The sequence below is a fragment of the Chiloscyllium plagiosum genome, chromosome 25 (genome assembly GCF_004010195.1).
Source record: "Chiloscyllium plagiosum isolate BGI_BamShark_2017 chromosome 25, ASM401019v2, whole genome shotgun sequence".
NCBI lineage: Eukaryota > Metazoa > Chordata > Chondrichthyes > Orectolobiformes > Hemiscylliidae > Chiloscyllium > Chiloscyllium plagiosum.
In genome coordinates, this window is record NC_057734.1 from 8,310,689 (window position 1) to 8,324,645 (window position 13,957).

General features: G+C 43.0%; 1 protein-coding gene across 4 annotated transcripts in view; it reads right to left on the reverse strand.

The window, feature by feature from the left end:
• The window catches only part of wscd2 (WSC domain containing 2), a 561,402-nt gene that overhangs the window by 162,311 nt on the left and 385,134 nt on the right, over positions 1-13,957 (reverse strand). The window lies entirely within an intron of this gene.

The following is a 13,957-nucleotide window of genomic DNA, read 5'->3' on the forward strand; positions in this document are numbered from 1 at the left end:
ATTCTAACAGGTTTGTCAGGCATGACCTCCCTTTACTAAATCCATGTTGACTTGTTCTAATCAGACTCTGTTCTTCCAAGAATTTAGAAACCTCATCCTTAATGATGGATTCTAGAATTTTACCAACCACCGAGGTTAAGCTGATTGGCCTATAATTTTCCATCTTTTGCCTTGATCCTTTCTTGAACAAGGGGGTTACAACAGCCATCTTCCAATCATCCGGGACCTTTCCTGACTCCAGTGACTCTTGAAAGATCTCAACCAATGCCTCTGCTATTTCCTCAGCCACCTCTCTCAGAACTCTAGGGTGTATCCCATCGGGGCCAGGAGATTTATCAATTTTAAGACTTTTTAACTTTTCTAGCACTGTCTCTTTCGTAATGGCAACCATACTCAACTCAGCCCCGTGACACCCTTTAATTTTTTGGATATTACTCATGTCTTCCACTGTGAATACTGACGCAAAGTACTTGTTAAGTTCTCCTGCTATATCCTTATCTCCCATCACTCGGCTTCCTGCATCAGTTTGAAGTGGCCCAATGTCTACTTTTGCCTGTCGTTTGTTTCTTATGTACTGAAAGAAACTTTTACTATTGTTTCTAATATTACTGGCTAGCCTACCTTCATATTTGATCCTCTCCTTTCTTATTACACTCTTTGTTATCCTCTGTTTGCTTTTGTATCCTTCCCAATCTTCTGATTTCCCACTGTTCTTAGCCACTTTATAGGATCTCTCTTTTTCTTTAATACATTTCCTGACTTCCTTTGTCAGCCAAGGTTGTCTAATCCCTCCCCGGTTAATCTTTCTTTTCTTGGGAATTAACCTCTGTACAGTGTCCTCAATTATACCTACAAACTTCTGCCATTTTTTCTCTTCTGTCTTCCCGGTTAGCCTCTGCTTCCAGTCTATTTTCGTCAGTTCCTCTCTCATGCCCTCATAATTACCTTTATTTAACTGTAACACCATTACATCTGATTTTGCCTTCTCCCTTTCAAACTCCAGCCTGAACTCTACCATATTATGGTCGCTACTTCCTAAGGGTTCCCTTATTTTAAGATCTTTTATAGAGTCTGGTTCATTGCAAAGCATTAGGTCCAGAATAGCCTGCTCTCTTGTGGGCTCCATGACAAGCTGTTCCAAAAATCCATCCTGTAAGCATTCCATGAATTCCCTTTCTTTAGGTCCACTAACAACATTATTTACCCAGTCCACCTGCATATTGAAGTCTCCCATGATCAATGTAACCTTGCCTTTCTGACATTCCTTCTCTATTTCCCGGTACATGTTGCGTCCCTGGTCCTGTCCACTGTTAGGTGGTCTATACACAACTCCAATTATGTTTTTTTTGCCTTTGTGGTTCCTCAATTCCACCCACACAGACTCTACATCATCCGACGCTATGTCATTCAATACCATAGATTTAATTTTGTTCTTAACTAACAAGGCAACCCCACCCCCTCTGCCCACCTCTCTGTCTTTTCGATAAGTTGAAAAACCATGGAGGTTTAACTGCCAGTCCTGACCCCCCTGTAACCAAGTCTCTGTGATGCCTACTACATCATAATCATTCACTATTATCTGTGCCATTAGTTCATCGGCTTTGTTATGTATGCTACGAGCATTCAGGTAAAGTGCCTTAATGCTAACTTTCTTATCATTAGAGATATTGGAAGTCATAAGCTGTCCTAAGTTATCCTTCCTTTTTGTTGCATTCCTAATCTGCCTCAAGGTTAAATCCACCTGCACATGCTATCCTCCTGCTTATCTTTCCATTTAACTCCATACTCCCTGTTGCTTTCACTTTCCCTTCCCCCCAACTAAGAAGTTTGAAGTCCTACTGACCACCCTATTTATCCTCTTCGCTAGAACATTGGTATCTGATCGGTTCAGGTGGAGACCATCCCAATGGTACAGATTCCCCCGGTTCCAAAACTGATGCCAATGCCCCATGAAGTGGAATCCCTCTTTCCCACACCAATCCCTTAGCCACGTGTTTACTTCCCTAATTTTCTTATCCCTATGCCAATTGGCACGTGGCTCGGGCAGTAATCCGGAGATTATGACCCTTGAGGACCTGTACTTCAATTTTCTTCCTAGTCTCGATAATCCCCAAACAGGTCCTCCACCCTTGCTTTGCCTATGTTGTTAGTCCCAACGTGGACCACAACAACTGGATCCTCCCCCTCCTGCTCCAATATCCTTTCAAGCTGGTCGGAGATGTCCCGCAGCCTGGCACCGGGCAGGCAACACACCATGCGAGACTCCCGATCCAGCTTGCATAGGATACTATCTGTTCCCCTAATTATAGAATCCCCAATAACAACTACTTGTCTTTTTGCTCTCCCCTCTTGAATGGCCTTCTGCACCATGGTGCCTTGGTCAGCTGGCATATCCTGTCCAGAGCCCTTTTCCTAATCCGTACAGGGAGCGAGAATCTCATACTTGTTGGACAAGGTCAAGGGCTGAGGCTCCTGCACTCCTGAACTCCGGTTCCCCCTACCTGCCTCATTTACAGTCACATTCTGATGTCCCTGATCACTAACTGAATGTGAATTACTTAATTTCCCAGGTGTGACTGCCTCCTGAAACAAAGCATCCAGGTAACTCGTCCCCCTCCCGGATGCGCCGCAGTGTTTGAAGCTCAGATTCCAGATCGTCAACTCTGAGCCGGAGTTCTTCCAGCAACCAACACTTGCTGCAGATGTGGTCACTGCCGTTCACAATGGGATCAGCCAGTTCCCACTTCATACAGCCTGGCTTGTGATTGCTTTCTCTGTGAACCAGGAGAGCTGCAGATGGATCCCTTGTAACACATGAAGGAACAATCATAATATCCAGGCCTCCAGGAGAAGGAATCCATAATGCGTGACAATCCACAATGCCTGCCATGCTTGTCACCTCCAGAACTATTCCTGGATCCTTCAAATTTAGAAACATCGTTAAAAATTCTCAGAAGACTTTTACCCCAGATGGACTTTGGTAATTGCAACTTAAGTGAATGAGTGAGTACGAATGTTGACACAAAAAGGGAATTGGAAAGCAAAGTCTTGCCATGCCAAAAGCATTCGACTGATTCAATGATGAAAAGCGATGCACTAATAAAAATGCAGACTCAAATTTATATTACGCAAAATAAATCCCATCAAAAATTAAAGTGATATTCATTAATACTGCAGACTGCAGTATATGCTTTTAAATAGCAAACAGTACTGCCAGTGAAAACCCCACACATCTAGCGTAGTCCACATAGGATATTCAGCCTTGCAAGTAAATTTTGCCATTCCATTAGGTGTATCGTTGCTCTATATCTCAACTTCATCAGATTATCTTGGTTTCCATTTATCTTTCCACTCTTAGGGCAATTTATCACCCTTAGTTTGGAATTTTTCAATTGATTCCCCACCTTCATTTTTTACTATTATAGTGAGGGGTGAATGGAGATCGGTGGGGCAGGGAGAGAGTTCCTTATTTCCAATACACTTGAAGAAGAGCTTTCTGACTTCACGCCCCTTGGGTCAAACTGTCGGTTTAAGGCTCTACCCCTTCTGGATGTTCAGTGGAAACAGTTTCTCTCTGTCTACCCGATTAAATCCTTTGATTAACTTAAACACTTCAGTTACATCATAGAATCCTTACAGTGTGGAAACAGGCCATTCGGCCCCACAAGTCCACACCAACTGTCTGAGGAGCATCCCACCCAGACTCACCCACTACCCTTTCACTGCAACTCCCATGATCAATCCAACACATCTTTAGACTGGGGGAAGAAAGCAGAGCATCTGGAGGAAACCCAGACAGACATGGGAAGAACATGCAAACTCCACACAGACAATGGCCTGAGGGTGGAATTGAACCCAGGCCCCTGGCACTTTGAAGCAGCAGTGCTAACCACTGAGCCACTGTGCTACATCGTCCCATAATCATTTGCACTTGACCGACTACTGAAGTCAATGAAATCTGCCCTCAGGCAAATCCAATATTGAATAGTTCCTGGAAAATTCCTTTCTTTGCCACAAAAGCCAATCTTCGAGAATTGAGATGTCTGAAGCCAATGTGCTGACTCTTACTTCTCCTTCCTTGCCACTTTGCCCCCTTCCAAACCCAGTGATGCTCCACATGGACAGAAAATAAAATCAAAGTTACACCGTATGCCAGCACTAGAGTGACCAGAGGTTGGATGGACAGTACTGCTCTGATGAATGTCTTTCATCACAATGATATGAGACGAAGGCCATTTGGTCCATACTAATTCTTGTGCTATACATACAAAGATTGCACACCAGTAGAAAGCTGATGTATATTGAGTGAAGGCTCACTCAGAGAACAGTAATAAGACTCAGGGTCATTTCCCCAATAGGTTGGAAAGCCATGTCCAGTTTCAGTTCCCTTTGAATTGATCATAAAGTAAATGTACATTGACAATTGAGAGGTGGGCCAGTTTTAATGTTAGTATCTCCTTTGGTGAAAGATTCCATGGCACCATTTCAATGAAAAGTTGGAGAATTTTCCTCACGATTATCTGGTCAATATAATACCATTATTTGTGGGATCGTTCTGTGTGTCCATTAAGCAATAAGTTGCCTGCATTAAATTGGCAGCAGAAGTCACAATACATCAGATTATAGTCCAACATGTTTATTTAAAAGGAAGTGACTTCACCTGACGAAGTCTTGTGATTTCAAATAAACCTGTTGGACTATAACCTTGTGTCATGTGACTTCTGACCCCAATCCAACACTGGCACCTCTACATCATTAAAACAGCAATGACACCTCAAGCACTCAAGGGCATCTTACGGTCAGGAAAGGTGCTATAAAAATGCAGATTCCTCCTTTGTTTTTAATAGTCTACCAGTAGATAGTTAGAACCATAGAATACAGAAGGAAGAGCTGGCTGTTTGGCCCTTAGAGCCTGTTCCATGATTTAATACAATCATGTCTGATCATCCAACCCAGTAACCTGTTCCCACTTCCTCCCCTTGTCAATTGTTCCTCACCCATTCATCCCAAACACTGCAAGAAAGTTATTGTTGGATATAGTTTGTTATTGGATTTTATCCCATTGCTGTTAAAGAGGAAACTCTACTGAACCAGGAAGCAAGAAAATAACCTCTGCCGGCTGCTTTCTTGATGTATTGTGGTCTCTCCCAGTAACTGGAACAAGGGATCCAGTTGAAGCATCCAAAGAAAGGGAATCAGGGTAGTGAAACACAAAAGGACTGATATTCCACTGACAGTGCTCTTGGGAGAGAACAGTGAGAGCATCTCCGTCGATTATCAATATCACACTATCATTTTTAAAACATCATTTTGCAAGATGCACCCTCCTTTTATGTGTGTTTGTGTGTGTGTCTATGTACAAAACAGCCTTGATTATCCGAACGAGACAGGCGGGGAATATATTGTTCAAATAACTGATTGTTCGGATAACTGATCTGATCATAAACAAGCTGTAATTTATGAGTGCCAGTTATCTGAACTTGCCTCAGTTATCTGGCAATGCACGCCAATGCTGAGTTGCCTCATGCCATTTTTACAGGATCTTGAAATCTTGTTTGGATAATCCTAAATTTGGATAATTGATGTTCGGATAACTGAGGTTGTTCTGTGTATGAATATGCATGTGTGTGTGTGTATATGCACTTGTGCTTTTGTGTGTATGTATATATACGTGTGTGTCTGTGAGTGTGTATGTGTGTGTGTGAGTGTGTATGTATGTGTGTGTGTGTGTGTGTCATTTTGCTTGAATTACTTTGCCAATCTGGCCAACACAGATGTTATTAATATCACAACTTTTAATTTGTTACAGGATGAAAAATTCCATTCCTGTTTCTGAATGACACTGTAGGTGTTCTTTCTTGTTGTTTTCAAATGATTTCATCCAACAGGGCTTAATACTGTCACCAAAGGAAGAGAGGGCCACAATCAGGAAGAATGTGTGACTTCTATTTCCTAATGTTATTGGCAATCGGTGAAAGATTCAAAGCCTTTTCCATTCACCTTCACCATCGTTTAGTTTACAGCCAATACCCCCAAATGTACCTGTTAGCAGTCAGTCCTTGGAAATAAACATCTTTCAGATTTTCAGGAATGGTTCAAGAGTTGAGTGATTTCAGTTCCATGGATACATTGAGTGGGCCAGTGTGGACCTGATGGGGTGAACGGCCTCTTCTAAACTGTAGGAATCCTATGACAGTATGGGGATGGGGGGGGGGGGGGGGGGGGAGCAGGAAAAGTGAACTAAATTATTCCAGTGGAGAGCCAGCATGGGGCTACATTATCAGCCTTTGTGATGCACTTCTTTTTAGATTCAACAATTCCAAGGCATAGTCTGAGATCCTTAGGGGACCTGTGGTACAGATGTTGTCCATCTCCCCAGACATCTCTGCAACTCTTAACCCATTGAAAACACTAATCCTTACAAGTTACACCTGCCTTGCACTGCGTGATACAGAATAATTGGAATAAACGTAACTGAGGGCAGCAGTCAATTAGTTTCAAAGGGAACTCACAATAATTAATAATAGGCTGTAGACTTTTGTCAAGAGAAGGAGAGAGCATTGTCTTTTGGAAGCCAGGCCTGCTTTCATTGGAAACAATTACTTTACTTTGGCTAAGCATTGGCAAGATTGCAGGAGTTGTTCAATAAAAACTATGCACATTGGTTTAATGTTATAGATTAATTGAGGATGTTTTGTTGAAGTCCCTTTCACCTCATAAAACAGAAGTGCTTTCCTTTCCAAATGACTGTCAATAATAACAAATAGAAGTCCCATGAAAATAAGTAATTTTATCATTGAATTCATGGAGTTGTGTTGTTTCAGTTACATTTGTTGCTTGAACATTTATTCTTTTGTCCAACATGTTGTTCAACGCCCTTCCCCTGTGGACTACACAAACCTTGCATTCCGTTTTGCGACGATTCATTTTGTGTGACATGGTTTTGGAAGCAATCAGGGCACTTGCAACTTTGCTGTAACAAGATCCTTTAGGATCTCTCAAGCCAGAAAGAGGTGCACTTTAGCGAGCATGAACAAGAGCTATTATCTTCCTCTATCCCCTTTCTTCATCTGGTCCACTGCAGAGAAAGTGCAATATATCAACCCCTTTCATTGCCTGCGTGGAATCAGAGATCAGATAATTACAGGATCAACCAGCTGTGAGACAGGGGAAGAAGCTTCCCTTGAAATAACTTCCTCTAACTCAGCAAGATAAAGGGAGATTATGGCCATAAAGTAGCAACACCAGATAGAAATGGTGTAGGCAACCCATAACTTTAAATGGAAACACTGCTATCTTCCTGCAAAGAATAATTGATGGGGATGCAGCAACAAAAATAAGACAAATACCATGTCCAAATTATAACATATCCATCACGATGTTAAATTAATCGCACTACAGGAAGGAATCTTCATGCATCAAATCACTCAGCTTTTGAATCGTGGGGAAACCTATATACAGAATAAAAAGTAATAGACTGGCTCCTTTTCAGGGGTACTTTAACTGAAAAATGCACTAATGTTGGCAGGAATAATTAGAAGAAAGAGTTCAGCTTTGATATCAAAATGACCTTTGGGGGCGGCACGGTGCTCAGTGGTTAGCACTGCTGCCTCACAGCACCAGGGATCTGGGTCCGATTCCAATCTTGGACAACTACCAGCGTGGAGTTTGCATATTCACCCTGTGTCTGCACAGATTTCATCTGGGTGCTCTGGTTTCCTCCCACAGTCCAAAGATGTGCAGGTTAGGTGGATTGGTCTTGTTTAAATTGCTCATAGTGTCCCACGTTTACATTTTTTAGATTAGATTACTTACAGTGTGGAGATAGGCCCTTCGGCCCAACAAGTCCACACCGACCGGCCGAAGTGCACCCACCCAGACCCATTCCCCTACATCTAACACTAGCATGGCCAATTCATCTAACCCGCACATTTTTGGACTGTGGGAGGAAACCCACGCAGATACAGGGAGAATGTGCAAACTCCACACAGTCAGTCGCCTGAGGCAGGAATTGATCCTGGGTCTCTGGCGCTGTGAGGTGGCAGTGCTAACCACTGTGTCACCGTGCCGCCCACGGCTGTGTAGGCTAGATGGATGAGCCATGGGAAATGCAGGGTTATAGAGTGGATTTGGATGGAATGCACTTCAGATGGTGGGTGTGGACTCAATGTGTGGAATGGCCTACTTCCACACTGTGGAGATTCTATGATTCAACCCTCCTGAATGAATTAATTCCTGCTAGCGAGCTCTTCATTTGGCCATGACACTGTTATATTTCTCTTTCTATATGACATTTCATTAGATGACAAGAGGAGTGAGAGCTAACATCTACAGAAAACACTGAACAAGTTGGGTCTCTTTGCTCCTCAAAAGGTAAATGAGTGACCTAACACAAGACTTCTGAAAAGTTTGAATGTGTTGAAATAGTGAAGGTGTTTCCACTTGTGGGATAAACCGAAATGAGGAGGCAATAAACATCGGATAGTCTTGATAAATCCAATGGGATATTCAGGAGAGACTGGTTCACCCAGAGAATGATGGGGACCTAAAACATGCTACCACAGGGAGTGATTAAAGTTAATGTCAGATACTTTTAAGAGGAAGATCGATAGACACATAAGGAAAGAAGAGATTGACATATGACTGGATGAAGAAGGATGTAAGGAGGTTCACATAGTCCATCAGCACAAGTCATCACAGTGGCTCAGTGGTTAGCATTGCTGCCTTACAGTGCCAGGGACCTGGGCTCGATTCCACCCTTGGATCATGGTCAGTATGGAGTTCGCACATTCGCCCTGCATCTGTGAGGGTTAGCTCTGGTTTCCTCCCACAGTCCAAAGATGTTCAGGTTTAGAGGAAAAGGGTAGAGGGGTTGGATGCTCTTCAGAGAGTTAGTATGGGCTACTGCCACACTATAGGGATCCTATGACCTACCTTCACTCATGAATTCACTGGTAAGGCCAGAATTTATTTGTCTATCCCTAAATGCCCTTGGAAAAAGCCTGATTACTACTAGCTGTCTCATTAGAGCCATCTGAGAGGGCAGTTAACAGTCCACCACGCTGCTTTGGGTCCAGAGTCTCAGACCAACTGGACTGCCCAAGGACTGCATTTTGTCTTCCCAGAAGAGAAGTAATGTTTTCACCACAATCTGGTGGTTTCATGCTCATATTATTGATACTTACCTTTTATTCCAAATTGTTTTTTAAGAGTTGAAATTAAGTGCCCCAGCTGCCATGATGTGTCTTGATCTGTCTACAGTCTGGGATTTCTGCTCCAGGAATATAACCATTAAGCTCTTGTAGCTGCATTGTCCAAATGACCTGCCATTGCCCATTGACTGCTAAGAAAAAGTACGTTTTCTTTACTTCTTTCATTGGCATTTAAATCCTTGCGTTTGCTTTTGATGATCACACACATGTTCCAACATGGCACAAAGAATAATTACTCTATGCATGAGCATTCAAATCATAGTTCAGTGCTAACTATTAGTGTTAACAAGTGAAGGAAATCACTGTAATGACAAATTAGCATTTGTATGTTGCATTTTCATATATACCAAAGCAGCAGTCAATGGCTTTGACCCCCTCATGCACAAAACTAAAGCAGCATTGGTTTGAAGAAATCTTGCTCTGTAGTATAATGATTTATAGGCACAGTTATAATTAAACTTTTACCCTCTCAAAAAATCATGGCTATCACCTTAACAAATGAATGCTGAATTTGCATGACAAGAAAGTCTGTCCCAGAGGACCAAATGTGCACATTCCCTTGGCTTTAAGCAGAACTCCAGTGCTTGTTCTGAATATTGCTGATGTATTTTCTGAGCTATCTTGCCCCCGCATTGGGTCTGCCAGTGAATGATTTATTACTCCATGGTCCTACGCTTTGTTAAAGCTCCTCTTGTTGTTTATCAGTGCTATTTCTAATTACATGCTGTACTGTTCCAAAAATGGTACTGCAGGGACTAGTTATAGCTGAGGATGGTTCCTCTGCCGCATTATTAATAGCCTGCTCAAGGCAGTTCGCTCTGAAGATGCTCTTGTGTTAACAGCTCCTCGGAGACTCCCTGAAGGGTCACTGTAACCTCACTAAGCCATTAGAGCAGAACTTGTGCTTTCTTAGATCCGAACGGTGACTACACTTCATGAGAACAGCGCTCGCTGCGGAATACTTTGGGACATCCTAAGGTTGTAAAAGGTGCTACATTAATATCGCTCCTTTACTTTCAGATAATTTGCCTAGTGTAGTAGGAGCCAGTCGTCTTTGCAATGGCAATCAGGTTTAACTATGCAGATGAGTGTCTCTTTCCTTCGGCTGTGTGTCACAGACCTTCAGATGACAAGAGTGAACAAACTGTGATTACATTTATTATCGGCTACACTGAACAGATTAAAGCCGAAAGCAGCCACATGTCAACACAATGTTCATTAAAACAGAATTCACAAGGGTTCACGTGAAGTGCACTTGTGTGAATGTTCATTTTGAGTCATTTTCTTTCCAAAATGTGAGTACACAATAAAGAGGCGAAAAGAATACTCGCATTTCCACTGCAGTGTTCAGGAGAACCCCTTGGTGCATAGCGACTTCAAGCCAATGAAGTATTTGTTAATGAGTAGTTAATATTCTTGCATAGGTTGGTTGGTTAGCTCAGTTGGCTGGTCAGCTCGTTAGGGGCACCAACTGTGTGGGCTCAATTCCTGCACTGGCTGAAGTTACCAGGAACGACATTCCTTCTCAATCTTTCCCCTTGCCCGAGGTTAAACTCACCACCAGTCAAGGGCTCTCTAATGAAGGCCAACACTTCGTGCATCTCTGACACCGAATGTACTCGAGTACTGTAATTATCAAATTTGTTTGACCACTTTTTAAGGTTAAATTTATGGGGTCGATTATTACACGGATACTACTTTTGAGGGGCTGAAATTCATACCCATCAAAATTCATACCTTATCATTAGCAGAAGCCCAGTTGATCTCTAAAGGAATAAAGAGAGAAATGAATTATGATAATCCTAAAAACCTGGAATGGAGCGCAGCAGCCCGTGGAGTGGAAGACCGGGAGAAGGTTGGGACAACTGGCTGAATGGAAAGGTGCAACGGGATGCGAAGGCCGGCACACGGATTTTCACACGAGATATATGGAAAATTCCAGATTATTTGGCCAAACGTAGAGGGTCAATTTTTTCATGAGATTGACTATCACTCAAGTATATGACTATTTATTTTATGCGCTACCTGTCAGTGCCTTCAAATGGAGTGCTGTGTGTTTAAATGTGGGCAGTTGAAGTTCAAAATCAATAATGTTCTTGGTAAATGGCCTGGTTAATCCGAAAGGCTAAATAATGACTCGTGTTTGCTAATGGCTTGCTACATGAGGGCTGGGTGCTAAGGAAAATCAGCTGGTAACCAACAAACCAAAATGAAGCTCATCTTGTGCCAAAAGATTGCTGCAGACAGGATAAAGGTAAGGGCATATGTTGGGATATCTTGGTTAGATTCACTGGCACTAATCCTTCAGACCGGTATCCATCTAAGCTACTGATATCATGTTGGAAATGATGCACACCCTCTGTTCATGGCACAAGGCAGGCTCAATCCTGATTAAACACTGCGTATGTTTACTACAGATCTAGTGTGAGTGAGGAGAGATACAATAGGGTCCAGAGGGGCATTCTTTTCACACGGAGTGTGGTGAGTGTCTGGGAAGAGGTAATGATGGGGAAAAAAGCTACAGTTTCATCATTTAACTAACAGTTAGACAGGTACATGAATGGGATGGCTATGGAAGGATATGGACCAAATGCAGGGCAAATGGGACTAGTTTAATTGTGAAAATGGGGCGGCTTAGACAAGTTGGGCCGAAGGGTCTGATTCCACGCTGTTGATTTCAATTACTCAATTACTCTATGTATCATTTAATAGATATTGACACTGCACCCAAGACAAATGATGATCTATCAGGCTCAGGTTAAGAATAAATACAAATTATTACTTTAGCTTCATGTGGTTAACACTAAGAACACTCTCTGTAGTATTAAATGTTTCCAGGTGAACGCATACAGAACTTTCTTGGAGAACTTGCTAGCTCATCCCACACAGAGACCTTTATATCCTGATGGACAAAGTTTATTCTATGTTGGTCATTAACACAATTCAGATACACAATTCTTTGCAGTTTGCATCACATATAGATTAGGTGGTTAAAAAGGTATTTAGCACTCTTGCCTTCATTGCTCAGACCTTTGAGTATATGAGTTGGAGCGTTATGTTGAGGTTGTATAGGATGTTGATGAGGCCTCTCTGGAATATTGTGTCCAGTTCTGGTCGCCCTTATATAGGAAGGTTATTTGGCTGGATGCTTGGTTTACAGAGCAGTGTGATGCCAACAGCGTGGGTTCAATTCCCATCACCAGCTTGAGGACTTGAGTTAGAAGGAGAGGCTGGATAGGTTGGGACGTTTTTTCACTGGAGCATAGGAGGTTGAGGGGTGACCATGTAGAGGCTTATAAAATAATGAGGGGTTTATATAAGGTGAATGGCTGGTGTCTTTTCCCTAGGGGGAGTTCAGGACAAGGGGGGACATTTTTAAGGTAAGAGGAGAAAGATTTAAAAAAGACATGAGAGGCAATTTCTTTACAAAGAGAGTGGTTCGTGTGTGAAATGAACTTCCAGAAGAAGCGATGGATGCAGGCACAGTTACAATTTTTAAAAGGCATTTACATAAGTTCATGAATAAGAAATGTTTGGAGGGATATGGACCAAGTGCAGGCAGGTGGGACTCGTTCAGTTTGGGATTATGGTCGGCATGGACTGCTTGGTCGAAGGGTCTGATTCCGTGCTGTACGACTCTATCACTATATAACTCTTTCAGGTCCTAACTGCTTTTTTAGGAGTACAAGGGGGAAGGTCTTATCTCACGGTTGCTGACTAATCATATTGATGAAGGGCTTTTGCCTGAAACATTGATTCTCCTGCTCCTTGGATGCTGCCTGACCTGCTGTGCTTTTCCAGCACCACATTCTCGACTCTAATCCCCAGCATCGCAGTACGCACTTTCGCCTAATTGCGTTGGTCAGCGATTCCAGCACTGGGGCATGGGTAGTGGGCACTGCCAGGACTGCTAGTCAGAGCTAGGGGGGATCGATGGCTGTCAGAAGCAGGTTAAGTCCAGGTTTCTGGGCAGGGAGGAATCCAAGAGGCTAACCAGCAGGGTGAGGGAAGTGAGGTTTTGAAGGAATGATGGGTACTGGTGAAATCTTGTGGGGACTGACCTCCATCGCCCAGGACCCCTCCTGAATTATGTGGCCCACTGCCCCCCATTTCACAGTGTCTTTTTCTCAAATTGGTCACAAAAAGCAAAAGAAAACACTCTCTACTGTCAACCATATTAAAGCATGGGCCATCCAGAGATGTCTTCCGAGCCTTGGACAGCTTGAGCAGTTTGGGAATACCCTCGCCAGAGTTTAAGAGGATGAGAGGGTATCTAACTGAGGCATATAAATGCTAAAGAGGATTGACAAAGTGGACGTGGAGGGAATGTTTCCTCACATGGGGCAATCAAGAATGAGAGATCGTAGTTTTAGGCCGAGGGGAGCCAGAGGTAAAACAGAGATGAAGAGCAATCTGTGGAACACACTACCCCAGAGTGAGGTGGATGTGGGGACACTGAGTATACTTAAGGAGGAGATAGATCAACTTTTAATTGGTAATGGGTTGAAGGTTTATTAAGAGCGGGCAGGAAGAGTTGATTTGAGATCAGCCCTGGTCGCATTAAACGGTAAGGCAGGTTTGAGAGGCTGGACTCTGGATCAGTGGTGCTGGAAGAGCACCGCAATTCAGGCAGCATCCGAGGAGCTTCGAAATCGATGTTTCAGGCAAAAGCCCTTCATCAGGAATAATTTTGCCCGAAACATCGATTTCGAGCTTTTCGGATGCTGCCTGAATTGCTGTGCTCT